Consider the following 13,881-nt stretch of genomic DNA (forward strand, 5'->3'; position numbering starts at 1 on the left):
CATGGATGCAGGAGCTCACATCCTGACTTTGAAATGACTGAAGACATATAAATGCGAAGCGCGGCTCTGCCTGAGAGATGACTCCCTGGGACATAAAGCTAATATGAAAATGAATAACGGGAGCCATTCATGCATTTGTATGATTTGTCCTGGTGGGTCACAGGAGAGAGAGAGAGAGAGAGAGAGAGAGAGTAGAACGCTGACTGAACTGGATGTTCTTCAGGTCTCAGCTTCTCACACTTTGTCTCTGGAACACAGAAAGAAAAAAAGAAGAGTTTTAGACTTTTTAAATGAGACCAAAGCTCTGATGACTAAACAGTGGACCGTCCACTGATGGCACAAACGCGCTCCCGGAGAGCAGAGCTTTGACAAAGCATGACAATGAAAGCATGCGTCAGATATTCCGATGGTGGGAATTGGCCATCTGAGCGTTTGTGCCAGTCTGTGTTGCAGTTCTCCACTGGTGCCGCCTGTGTGTGGGCGCACGCACGCTCCACTGTCAGTGTGCGCACATTGCGTTAACTCATCGCAGCGTGGATGGTGTGGATGCTCTCAAACAGCACAGTCTGGTTGCATAGCAACAGAATCACCCCGCTCCCCTCGGCTCCATCCTCCATCCTCCTCTTCCTCCTCCCCCTCTTCCTCTTCTACTTCTTCTGTTCTTGTGTGTTTGAACTGCAGTATAACCTGGAAACACTTTTATACACTTACGTCTGAGTGCACTGCTGTGGTTAAATGTGACCACTGTGTGTGTGTGTGTGTGTGTGTGTGTGTGTGAGTGTGTGTGTGTGAGTGTGTGCTGTATGTCTTTGTGTACGAGGTCTCCGCAAAACCTGGGAACTGAAAGGAGAAGGGAGGAAGAGGAAAGTAACCTCCACCCCCAGCTCTGCAGTATCCCTGTAAGAAAGAGAGAAAAGGGAGAGAGAGAGAGAGAGAGGGAGAGAGACCTTTAAATGTTGGAGTACATTTTGTCTGGAGTCGTACGTTCGACACCGATGCCGTCTTCCAGTCTGTTCTGCTTTGACACGGTGGCGTCCTCATTCTTCCACTTCCATCACTCTCTCTTCTCTTTCAGCGCTGACTCACAAAAAGTGGGAATTCTGCATGTCTTCACACACACACACACACAATTCCTTTAACTGCCTGCCCCCCCGGCCTCCCAGTAAGAACAAATCTGCATAACTTTGGTCATTTATCCCCGGTGATATAATCTGGATAAAACACTGCTCTAACACGTCCACTGTTCCTGGCTGTGGAGATCCCACTGTGATGACCCAGTGTCTCTGTGTGTGTGTGTGTGTGTGTGTGTGTGTGTCACACACACACCCCCAGGGCATCATCTCAATGTTAAGTACAAATCGTAATAAAACCTTGGACACAGTTCCCAACAGTAAACACACTCAGGGCTGGTTTGCGAGGCTTCATCGTGTCTTCTTCACGTCTGTTAGAGAGAGTGTGTGTGTGTGTGTGTGTGGGAGAAAGGGAACAGAGGGAGAGAGACAGAGGGGGAGAGAAAAAGAGGGAGGGAAAGGAAATACTATGATTTAGAAAAATGTGATTTAAAAAGTGTGTTCTTGCCTTGATTCCTGGTCACTCAGACAATAACAAACTGACCCTGACCCTGACCCTGACCCTGGCCCTGACCCTGACCCACCGTGTCATCATCATCAGTCAACATTAGAGAGACTTTCTGTGTCAAAGGCAAATGATCGCCTGTGTAATGACTGCAGACAGTACTTGGTATTAGCGCTTCATTTTGTTGCTCTGCTTAATTTGTTTTCCTGATGACATCATTACAGTCGTATTATGGTAATGACAGGTGCTCTTTATTTATTTAGCAGAAACAGGTTTAAATAACCTGCCATTATTTTTACTCAGTCCAGAGCCTGTGTTTCTGTTTCCTTTTATTTATCCGACCTCTGCGGCTCCAGCTTCTCTGAACTGACTCTTTAGTAAATTCTCACCACTTCTTCTCTTCAGGCGTTTTCTTGTCACAGCTTGTTTCTACTCCCAGAGAAAAGATCCAGAAAACTCCCCAGCTGACCGAGACAAGAAAAATGGCTGTTGTTCTTAGTGTGTGTGTCGTTCAGTGACCTGATAAACAGCACCAAAGATGATCAGTAATGTTGACCGTCAGTTCACACTGCACCTAAAGCTTTAACGGCAACATTTTCACACTGCGATTCACGTCCCCGTTTCACTTCATTGTGGTGTGAACATTGACGTCAGAACTCCAGTAGATGTGAACAACAGTCGCTGTGTTCGTGTGATGACTCCAGTAGATGTGAACAACAGTCGCTGCGTTCGTGTGATGAATGAATGTTTTTGTTGGTAAAATGTGGTCAACTGTGTGAAAATGTGTGTTTAAATTTAATTTCCCAACAATGTCTGCTTCTTTCTTAGACTCTGCACGTCATCTCTCTGGACCTTTCCTGCTGTGGTTTAATGTACACCAGGAGGCGCCACTCATGGACCCAAACAAAAGTGGAAGCAGCTAATCAACTTTCAACCACCGTGATGGCTGCTGGAGACGTAGATGTAAGTAATTAGAAGAGTGTTCTTAAGGTAAAATAGTTCTGCTCTGCTCTGTGATTTTCTTAAATGTGATGGTTTACCATATTTACTTTAATATATAAGAAACTCATTTTTAAGTGTCTGTGCATCTGCCAGATTTTACCTTGTCTATGTGTGTGTGTGTGTGTGTGCAGTTATAAAACAGCTAATCCATATTCATCACCTACCCAGTTTTGGTGCCTTATGAATTAAACATATTCAAAGTGAAGCTCTTTCAAGGCAGCTTTTTTTTTAGTGTCAGCTAAGCTAATGTTTTTGCAAACACTCCTCAACCACTCTGTCGTAATTGATATGCTGGCCTTGATGATAATGTGCACCTCAGGACAGCAGGAGGCGGAAGTTGCATCCTTACGTAGTTGATCAAAGTCACTTACAGATCATACATATTTTATAAATGAACTTTGTCTGTTTTGGGTTCACACTGGTACGAGGTCATCGGGGTTAAAGTCACAGACACAAATGAACCACATCACAGACAGACTGCACAGATGAAGACTCAAATGTGGCACTAACATCATGAACCAACTCCAATTCTTCTGCTCAGCCTCTAACTGGTTTTCAAGCTGACTGTATTTGATTCTCACCGACTTTTTGCTCTTTTTTTCTGGAACAAATAATTGCAGTTTTCTTTTGCTCTTTTCTAACACTGTCCACAGAAGATGAAATATTATGATGGTTCAAAGGCCTCGATTCAAATAACCCAACAATATTATACCTCCCCTCCCCTCTTCTCCACCTCCACCTTTTCCTCATCCTTCCTCCTGAGCCCTAAACTTCTCATAGGCGCAGTACAGTCGTTTTCATGCCGTGTTAACCTATATTTTCCTACACATTCCATCTGTTTGAACAGAATTAAATAATTTGACATGCAAATGTGAATTGGCTGGACCGTAAAGCCTGGGCCACAATGTTCTCTGCACCAGCTGGTGGTTTTAAGACTTTGGCAGCGCTGCTGAGAAGTGGCTTCTGCCTCTACGGGTGTAGTGTGAAGCTGCACCATTTCAAATCTTCAGTGATAGGTTGGGGACGACTGTGGGTGAAGCTGGTGTCTGTGGTGAACGGCAGTCGTTGAAGGCACATCGTAGAGGTCGTAGTTTGAACACCCAAGGTTTTTTGTTGAATATTTTCCACGTTATCCTACTGCAGCCCAACACAGACTGTTATAGAGGCATATTAGAGATGCTATTGCTGTAGTACCGCTTCCAACCAGCGAGGGCCAACTTCAAAATCTGTTGCCAAGTTTATAAGAATTCTTTGTCTTCTTTACAAGGCTGTAAAGACTGTATATTGTTATCACAGCCAATCACACTCCTTAGTTTCAAATCTGTCCAACCTGTAGCTGCTGCATCTTCTCTGGACCCACTGGAGAATCTAGACATCTAACCTTTGACCTTTGACCATAGAGATGTGTCTTTTAAACTGCTCATTCAGTGAGAAAGGAATGTGTTCAAATTCTTGGAAACAGAATAATCTGTAAAAATCTGTCACATCTGATCTGGCGTGGACCGTGTTGATTGCTGTTCACCAGAAACCGATGTTTGTGTTGTCACCGCTCACCCCGGCCACAAGGAGGGCAGACTGGAGTCATGTCTAATGCATTTAAACAATTTGGAATTTACAGCTGAGTAATGACGCTTATGTAGAGGAAGGCTTGGTTGTGTAACCACTGTCAGTGACAGCAGGAAGAACATAGAACAGATTTCCTCATCTCCTGTGTTTGGTTCTAATCTGGCTCCTGACAGTTAAAAATAGAAAAGTAATGTCATAAAGTGGCTGTGTGTGTGTGACTAATGACTGGTGCACTGCTGGAATGGAAGAGAGAGAGAGAGAGAGAAAGTTGTGCAACTGCCTTTAGACATTCTAACAATAGGACGGAGTGGGTGGATCCTGTTCTTATTGTGGATTTATGTCATTTGGTCTTATGTTATACTCGCTGCTAAATGCAGTTTATTCCTGGTGCGTGCAGTGTAACAGGAACAGGCGTAGGTTTTTCGAGAAGTGTGAAAGTTGAGGTCGTAGGACCCCGCTGCAGGAAGTGACCTCCTCCACACTCCACCGACTGATCTCTTCATTAATAATCCAAACCCTGACCTCTTGTCATGAACCCAGTGTGTACACGTGGAGCGGGTAATTAGACCGAGACTCGAACAGACGTATTAAAAGAAGAGGTAAACTACAGTAAATAACACATTAATTTAATATATATGTACCACACTTTTTCTTTCTTTTATACAGTGGCTCCCAAGCATTTTCTACAGAAAATATATTCACAGTCCAAATATTCACAGCTGTTGCTTCAAATCTCGGCAGAACAATATTCCTGCCATTCCTGCCCACTGACATTCTCATTAGACTGGAAAAAAATTAATTTGCCTTGATTTAGTCCCCTATTAATAAATCTGCGCCCACAAGAGATGTCTCGCCCCACCACTTTGAGAGCAATTGATTTGATGTATTATGGATTATATTATTATTAGTAGTAGTAACAGAAGTAGTAGTAGAAAAAACACTAGAGGTAGCAGTACTAGTAGTACCAGTAGTACCAGTAGTAGCAGTAGTAGTAGTACCAGTAGTAGTAGCAGTAGTAGCAGTAGTAGCAGTAGTAGCAGTAGTACCAGTAGTAGCAGTAGTACCAGTAGTACCAGTAGTAGCAGTAGTACCAGTAGTAGCAGTAGTAGTAGTACCAGTAGTACCAGCAGCAGTAGTAGTAGTAGTAGTAGTAGTATTGGAAAAAAACAGATTAGCAAAATATATATTGATTGTCAATAGGAAAGTCCCACAGACACACGTTATTACCACCATGGTCATGCACTCGATCGTGTCCATTACTGTAGAGAGATTTAAATAACGCGGCGAGTGACGAGTCAGTGTAAGGTAAACGGTTTCTGAGGGATTTTTACTGTCCCGCTGCGCTGAGGAACGTTTTACACTCGATAAACCTCTCGCTTTAATTACTTCTAGCTTTTACAACACACACACACATACACACTCACACTCACATACACACATTCACACCGACAGCGTGCGCAAAACATATCCTCTTCCTGCTGGAAACGTATCTGTGTACAACCTGTTTACACACCAACACACACACATCATTAGTTACAGATCATTTATTATTGACAGCCCAGTGACCACATCTTTCCGACTCTACTGTAACACAAGGCCTCAGGGTTCAGTCACAGGTCGCCCTGGAAACCTTCATGACATCATCCACTCTTTTTTTCTTTCTATATAAAACAAAAAAAAACCCAACAGAAGGACAGAGCCCTCGGTGGGAGGTGGTTATAACAGCCAGGATTTTGTTTCAGCTTCACCTTCTTTGTGTCTTTGTTAATTCTCCTGAACTCAGTTTGTAGAAGAGTCTCTGATTCAGGTCACCTCTGTGATGGACGTATACTCTCAGCAACACTGCTGCGGCAAAAGGACAGTTTTTATTTTTAAGATAATAGAATAATGGAACAAGTTTTTATTTTTTTCTTCTTCCTATAGCTCTAGGTAGAGTGTTCCAAGAATCCACAGGAGTGGCAGTCACTCACTGCTGCTCTGAATTCTGCTCAGGGAAGCTTATCTTCTACCAAAAAATAAAAAAATAAAAATGACAGATGTGTCGGATGAGTGAGCCCTTTTGAATTGACAGAGATTTGTTTTTCCATCGTGGCACTCCGCACTGACATGTTGCTGCCAATCTGATTTCTTCAGTGTCCCAGGGCAGACACTCTCAGTAAATACATCCTGAGTGAATAATGACACACACACAAACAGACAGGCCCTGAAGAGAACGGGAAGGGCGAGGGTTAGGTCGGTAACTATTGGAAATTGGTGCATTTTCAACGTTATAACATAGTAAAAAAAAAGTTTACTCATCCTTTACTCAACTCACGGACTAGAACGTTACAGCTGTGTTCACAGCACCCCCTGCAGAGGAGGAGTGGGATTTAGGGTCCGTCTCTGGAGGCGTGTTTGTCGGTATCAGTGTTTACGTGCGAGTGTGACGCCACATTCCGAGCCTGTTTCAAACTCCAAAGGCTTATCATTTCCAGCAGGAAGTGAGCTGCAGTTCCCAGCAGTGGTGTCACCAGCCTGGCTGTGGCGCTGTGAACTCAGCTGGATGGACCGATGCAGTCACGCTATCACTTCCCTCTTACTGCACCACTGATTTCTGCTGGTTGGTTAGCATGTCTGCTCAGTGAAAGGGTGAGGAAGGGAGGGAGGGTGGTCTAACAGGGTGTACATTTAAATGAAGTGTCCTTGTGCACGTCCTTCCCTTCAACTAAAGATATTATTGCTTTTACTGTTGGACTAATATTTCTCATGATGATATAGATAAGTGGCCACGCACCAGAATTTCATTACGGCTGTAAAGGACAAGGAGGACACATTATATGGAGCGAACAAAAGAAGTGGAATTATGTTTTTAATACATTTTAAATATTTATATAAAAATTCATAAAACGTTAAGGGAGAGAATAAGGTTAAATAAATATTTATATATATTTTTGCCCCAATGATAAAACGTTAAGGGAGAGAATAAGGTTCTAAATATTTATAATTTTTTTTAGAAATTTATATGACAAAAACACATATGATGTAACATCGTTAGATCTCAAAACAATGTGTTGATGGAGTTACAAAAATCCAGCATTTCTCTAAACCAAATATAATGGCATTACTGCTTTTATCAGAGTGATTCTCTTCGCTTTTTTTTTTTTTTTTTACCTTGTATTCATTGATTTTTCGTTAGATTTGAAGTGCACTGTAAGAAAAATAAACTGCCCTGCGGAGGGAATCAGAGGAGCTGCAAAAAATTAATCCTTTATAGAAATAAGTCTTAAGTTTAAATGACTCCGACTTTGTAAAATCACACACGTGACTGGTGAGTTAGCCTGAAGCTAATTAGAGCAAAGTGCTATCATTCAGTCAGCACATTCAGAGACCAGGGCGATGCTCTGTTCAACAGAAGTGATTTTAATAACAGGTCATTTTCCCTTTATATTAGTCACAGTCAGGTGTTTTTTTCATTCTTCTCAGTGGAAAGTTCTGGAATGAGACTATTGATTTGACACCAGCAAACCTCCAATTAGATACTAACACTTGTGAAAGTCGTGTTTTCATCAAGAAAATTCCTTCTTATTGAAATTCTGAGGGTCTTTCAAACCAGGTCACCCCCATTATCTGCCTTTTCCCTGGTTTACATTTACATTTACGTTGACGGACAAGAGTCTTTTCATGCTTTAGTTATTAAAATCAGAGAAAAGTATTACATCTGTTCTAGAACTTTTTGCCCTGTCCTTGGATGATGCGTTCATGGAAACTGCAGCGTGGATATAAATATTAATGTTGGATGGAGTCACAGTTCCAGGGAGGCAGCGAAGAGATCGACATGTGACAGACGTTACATGGGAGTCTGTTGGGAATATCAACAATTTATGGAATCTAGGGCGACATACAGTATTAGATCGACAAATCTAGTTTGTTGTGAGTGGTTCAGTTCAGTTTAACCAACATGAAAGAGCAGACAGACACAGGCAGTGTATGTTTGATGTTTGCTGTAGCTGTGACAAGAATGCAGAATCTGACTGTGGAAAAACTCAGGCAGCAGCATCACAGAGCGTCTTTACATTAAAAACTCAGGCAGCAGCATCACAGAGCGTCCTGCCGTTACATTAACGTAAATGACGTATGTTACGTCAAAATCAGGCCAATCATGTTCATCAGACCTCACAAAAAAACCCAAAACAAACAAAAACAAGGATGTCAGAACAGTTCCTGCATCACAGTTGAGAATTGGAAACTGCACTAAGAGAGTGTCCCAGGACTTTCCACAGACCCAGCCACACGATGCAGTTCATCATCCTGGAGACTTGGCTTCCTGCAGACAAAGACGCCTTCCAGGCTTGCTGTTGGGCCGGAGCCGAAAATATCATTTGCCTCTCAATGCACCACCGTTTCCGACTTCTGACAGAAAATGAAAACAAAAAAAAACCCCAAATCACAAGACCTTCTCTCTCTTAGCATGGGGTTCCCAAAGCTGGGGGCAGGGCCTCAGAGGGGACGACAAATTAAAAAATATGTTTCAATTGGAATATTTTTCTTTTTAGTACTTTTGTTATATGCAGTTTTGAAGCAATGGCTGTGAATGCGTCAATGCGGTGTTCTTTGAGGACAATGGGGGGTTCTGCAGAAAGAAAGTTTTTTTCTTTTATTTAAAAAACCTAAAGCTCTCTACTTCAACTACTGGACTTGAATGCATTATGAAGTACAGACCTAACTGTCGGATCTCCCGTGCAGACAGAGCGTCTTCATGATGGTCACAGTAAACGATACCTCGGCTGTTGCTCCATTTCAAGATGGAACAGTACAGTATTCCTGACTGTGAACTGCGTGTGTCAGTGTTAGAGCTGTGTGTGTGTGTGTGTGTGTGTGTAATAAAAGAAACCTCCCAGTGCATCTGAATTCCAATCACTTTATTCGAGAGAGTACATTTATATGTCGTTGGTGCCAAACTGTTTGGTGCCAGACAAAAATACATGAGTAATAAATTTGAAACCGTGAGCACTATAGGAAAAGCCCACATAAGTGCCACCTCCTGCCACACACACACACACACACACACACACAGCTGTCATGGAGTAGTGCTTACCCACCAGTGTCATATGCCTGAAGGAGTGTATTTCCTGGTAATTGGAGCTGACCATCAGTTGTCCTGTGGTCTTGACTCCGTCCCTGCATCAACGCTCCTGTTTCCCCCCAGTAGCTGCTGTTCCCTCATTCCTCACACGATGTGTCTGAGACTTCAGTCATTTCTACACTCATTTGTGAGTAGAAATAAATATATGCTGAGTCCGGAAATGGATCATAAATATCAAAATATTTGATTGAATAAATCTCTCTTTCTTAATTTTAATACTCAGGGATAATAAGCTTTTAACTGCATCAATCACCTGATCTGGTCCAACGACGAACAAACACACACACACACACACACTGACACACACACACTGACACACTTCTGCTAAGTCCCCTCCTCCTCTGACCTTCCCCTCACTTTGATGATGGCAAGTTATTCCTCCGTCCCACTTGTGGACATTATGACACTCAGCAGCCGCCTGTCTCTCCCCTGACTTCCTCCACCTCCCCCTCTTGCGTCCCCCCCCTTCGTGTCCACAGTGGACCATCACTCACCAACACCATCACTGGATATGAATATTTACCCGAGTCGAGAGTCGTGTGTTTGGTTGGTGTTAGTCTGAAACTTTAGTCTGGTTTTCTGTGGTACAAGTGGCATTTCAGCTCTTCACGGATCGATTTCAAAATTTAACTTTTAACAGATGATACATTAATCAGAGCATTTGAACAGAATTCTGCTGTTTTTGTGTTTGAATTTTCACCACATCCTGCGTCCGAATGTTTAAACTCAGGGAGCAGGGAGCGGTCTCCAGTGACAGAATTGAAACGTTTTCTAACCAATGTGGATTCATTCAGCTGCCACCTCCTACCCCCCGCCCCTTATTTTCTCATTTTTACTCCAGTCTTCCAAGGAATTCCTTTTGATCTGTGCTTGACAGCAGCTGCACGGTGCAGCTTCCCAGTCGTCCGTAAATCAGCTGACAGGTGCTGTTTCTCTCCACCACTCACACTTTGGATACAAAGCTCAAAGGAATGCACCGGTTTGAGGGAGACGACCAGTTGGTCGAGACTCTAAGTGATTAAAACATAAATAACAGAGGAAGCGCAGCTAGAGTTAATGGAATTCTTCAGGTGGACACGAGCTGATGCTTTAAAAGACACTGGCATCAGAGTGATTTATGAACGCTGGCTTTTATTTAACCTGTCATTCTCCATGTGTGGGATGATGGTGACTCAGGTGGCGGGTGCGTGGTCCCGTTAGGATTAGTGCTTTAAAATGTCTCAGAGGACGGATATGGATGGAGGAACTCAGAACTGCTTTGTTGTCAGGCAGAGGTGACAGATCAACTGCTTTGTTGTCAGGCAGAGGTGACGGATCCAGTCCAGTCCAGTCTGTTCAGACGTAAAAAAGAAATCCAGCTGTGACCGTTGGTGACATCAAACCCAGTTACATTTGTAAGGCAAAGTGAGAATACCAGTAATCACAGTATGTGGGGGTCAGGAGGTCACCTGCACTTTGAACCACACAACAAAGAATATATTGTATTCTTTGTTTTGCTTACAGTCCCTGAATTTTTTATATTCACTTAGACAAAATGGACAGGTGAACTAGAGGACGTCTTGATCACGTAACATATATTTCATTATATATGTGCATGAATGTGGATCATACATCATCCAGCAGAGCTGTTGAGTCCAAATACAATAATATAGGAGTGCATGTTGAAACGTTGCAGATATATTTACGGTTCAAACTATTTCAGTTTTCTTCATCGGTCAGTTGTTCGATGACTTCCATGTCGTCCTGATACGAAGGACGACATTATCAAGATATAAATATATTTTTAAAGAAATGAAACAGACAAAAGCTTAAAGTGAAGTCAAACCTTCAGATTACGGAGTCTTTACCATCTGTTCTATCAGACAGAGCTTTGATTGGTCCACGGGACAAGGAGGTGATTACCATTGGGTGGTGCACAGGTCCAGTGACCCCACACTCACAATCTCTGCAGGTCAGGACTCCACACATGCTCTCTCTCTCTGTGTGTGTGTGTGTGTGTGTGGAGTCAGTAACAGCAGCTTTTTACTGCGAGAGCTGAACTGGGATTACAGCACACCACTGGAGTGTAATCCTTCTGTGATGAACATATGTTATAATCCCACCGCCATCAGAAACAGAAACACACACACACCGGGAAAAAAACGGTATGACAAGTAAAGCAAGTGATTGACGTCGCGAACACAGGAAGTGGTCACGGAGAGGAAGTTTTGTCCTCACACACACACACACATGCACCCAAGCACACACTGACACAACACGTACAGACTGTTGGGAGGCAGAGAAGACGTTTGTCCAGCGAGTTGACGCCTCGCGTGGGTCACACACTCATTAGTGAGTCCAGTCAAGTCAGGTCCACGGAGATGATCTGCCTGTGTGTGTGTGTGTGTGTGTTACACACACCCAGAGATGAAGAGTGATTTGTCGACGTCATGTTGAACTGATACATGAAAATCGTGCCACACGTATATTTATATTAATATTTATAATAATTGAAATTGAAAACAAAACGGTATAAAAGCTCTGCTCACTTTCTGTGAAGGTTCAATTTTATGTCTCCATTTTTAATATTTCTATTTTTCTTTTATATTATTTCATATTAATATTTCTATCTGTGGTTTTGTCGATGTGACGAGAGTCAGTTTCAAGACTTTGTTTCCCATTTTTTTTGGGTTGAAATATTCCTCTGGTAATGAAATTAGAACTGACTGTGAACATTTTCCTGCTCTCTGTCCTCACTGTGATACAGGTTCAGATCTCTCTCTCTCTCTCTCTCTCTCACACACACACACACACTGCACGTTGACGTATTCCCCACTGAGCTGTAGGTACCGTCTATGACACAGCTTTCCACTTCATCAGTGTATCACATGAGTTTGTAAAACAATTCTATCAAGACTCATTATTGTTAAAAAAAACAACTCTGTGAATACCACACACACACACACACACACACACTGGTCCAGATGGCAGCAAAGCAGCGGGTATTAATGGATAATGTGCAGGAGATGGCGGTGAGGCGGGGCCCTCACCAGGGGTGAGAGGGTTAAAGCTCTCTGATTGGAATGCACAGCTGCACACACGCACACACACACACACACACACACACACACCAGGACACACACACACTGGCATGTTGCAGCATACACAGCTGAGTATGTCAGGACTGCAAAGAAGTTACTGCAAGTGTAGTGAGACTTCACAGCAGCCGTCTGGATGTCTGCTCATTATTATAATCGGTCTCTGTCATTCCCATCATCCATGTTCCTTTTCCTGACCTCGTCTTCATCAAATCCTCACGTTGGGCTGGACCTTCTTTTTAAAGTCCACCTTTTAGAACTTTTTCATTATTCAACACAGAGAAGCAGGTCGATCGCACTCTCCTGACCTCGCACACGAACCCAACCAAATACTTCTCCGCACACTCATAGCGCTAACATTTGAGGACACGTCTTCTGTTCCTTCCTCTCACGGTGATTAATCGTTCCGCGGTCTCTGCCGATTGTCTTCAACAGTAAACAGGAGCGGCTGTGGCCTGGCCTTTTTCACTGTCAGCGCCGTGGTCAACGCGCAGCTGTGGCTCCGAGGCCACACTAATCAATACGGCGTCTCCAGCCTCGGTCTCTGTGTTGCTATTCATCCTTTGGCTAATGAAAGGAAAAGAGTATTAATTATATGATGTAGTGTGTGTGTGTGTAAACAGCATATGCAGCACACGCCTCGTTAGCAGCAACTTCTGCCGTTTGTTTTGTAGCTTCACTGAACTGTGAGATTGCTTTAACTGAATTGCGGATTTGGCAAAGAGTTTATGAAACATTTCTTTTTTTCATTCCGACTTTCGTTTTCTGCGTTCCGGCTTTTGCTGCCATCTTTCTTACCGGCAGGAAACCTGTTGTCAATAGAGGGGACATGAATTGGACTGGATGTTCAATGTCCACTGGTTGCAAATGGAATTTATTGGAGTAGAAGTAAAAAGAAGACAAAGTCCTGAAAATGTCCTGACAGTTTGTTTGTTTTTGCTCTTCTTTCTGATAAAATCTGATGTTAAAAAATAAACACTGGCCACACTGAGGAACTGTGATGATGCTGTATAATTTTCTATAATCTTGATGCATGAATGTGTGGTTCGAAAAAACTAACACGGCACTAACGTGACAGAGGAGGTGATATAATAATACCAAGCCTTTGGTCCCAGTCTGGAGTCATTTGAGATTTGAGGGGAGGAACATAGAGAGGAACATTACTGTCCTGTAACCGCTCGCTCTCAAAGTTAATGAACTAAAATGATTTATTTTGGTTCAAACCCCAGTCTCTAAGTCCATGGATTTAGTTTGTAGTGAGCGTGTGTTGTTTTTCAACACCTGTCCATTAGTGACCTCTGAGCTTTGAAAATCTGGCTCAAAATAATCGATAATTGAAAGCCCTGTTTTTTTAATGTCTTTGTGAAGATGTAATGGTGTGGCAGAAGAACATGAAACAGCGCTTGTCAGATTGCATGTTGTTTTTCATGATGAGTGAAAATGTCAGAACATTTCTTTTAATGTTTTTTCTTTCAGCAACAGTATGATGTTTTCACAGACAGCAACATATAAAATTACCAGGGCTTATATGGTCTGTAT

General features: G+C 42.8%; 1 protein-coding gene across 1 annotated transcript in view; it reads left to right on the forward strand.

The window, feature by feature from the left end:
* The window catches only part of cacna1ha (calcium channel, voltage-dependent, T type, alpha 1H subunit a), an 88,945-nt gene that overhangs the window by 13,037 nt on the left and 62,027 nt on the right, over window positions 1-13,881 (forward strand). The window contains exon 2 of the mRNA XM_017040620.2: window positions 2,404-2,538. The gene's annotated coding sequence lies outside the window, so the exon portion shown is untranslated. The remainder of the gene's footprint in view (window positions 1-2,403; window positions 2,539-13,881) is intronic.

This window comes from Cynoglossus semilaevis, chromosome 17 (genome assembly GCF_000523025.1).
Source record: "Cynoglossus semilaevis isolate Cse_v1.0 chromosome 17, Cse_v1.0, whole genome shotgun sequence".
Classification (NCBI taxonomy): Eukaryota; Metazoa; Chordata; class Actinopteri; order Pleuronectiformes; family Cynoglossidae; genus Cynoglossus; species Cynoglossus semilaevis.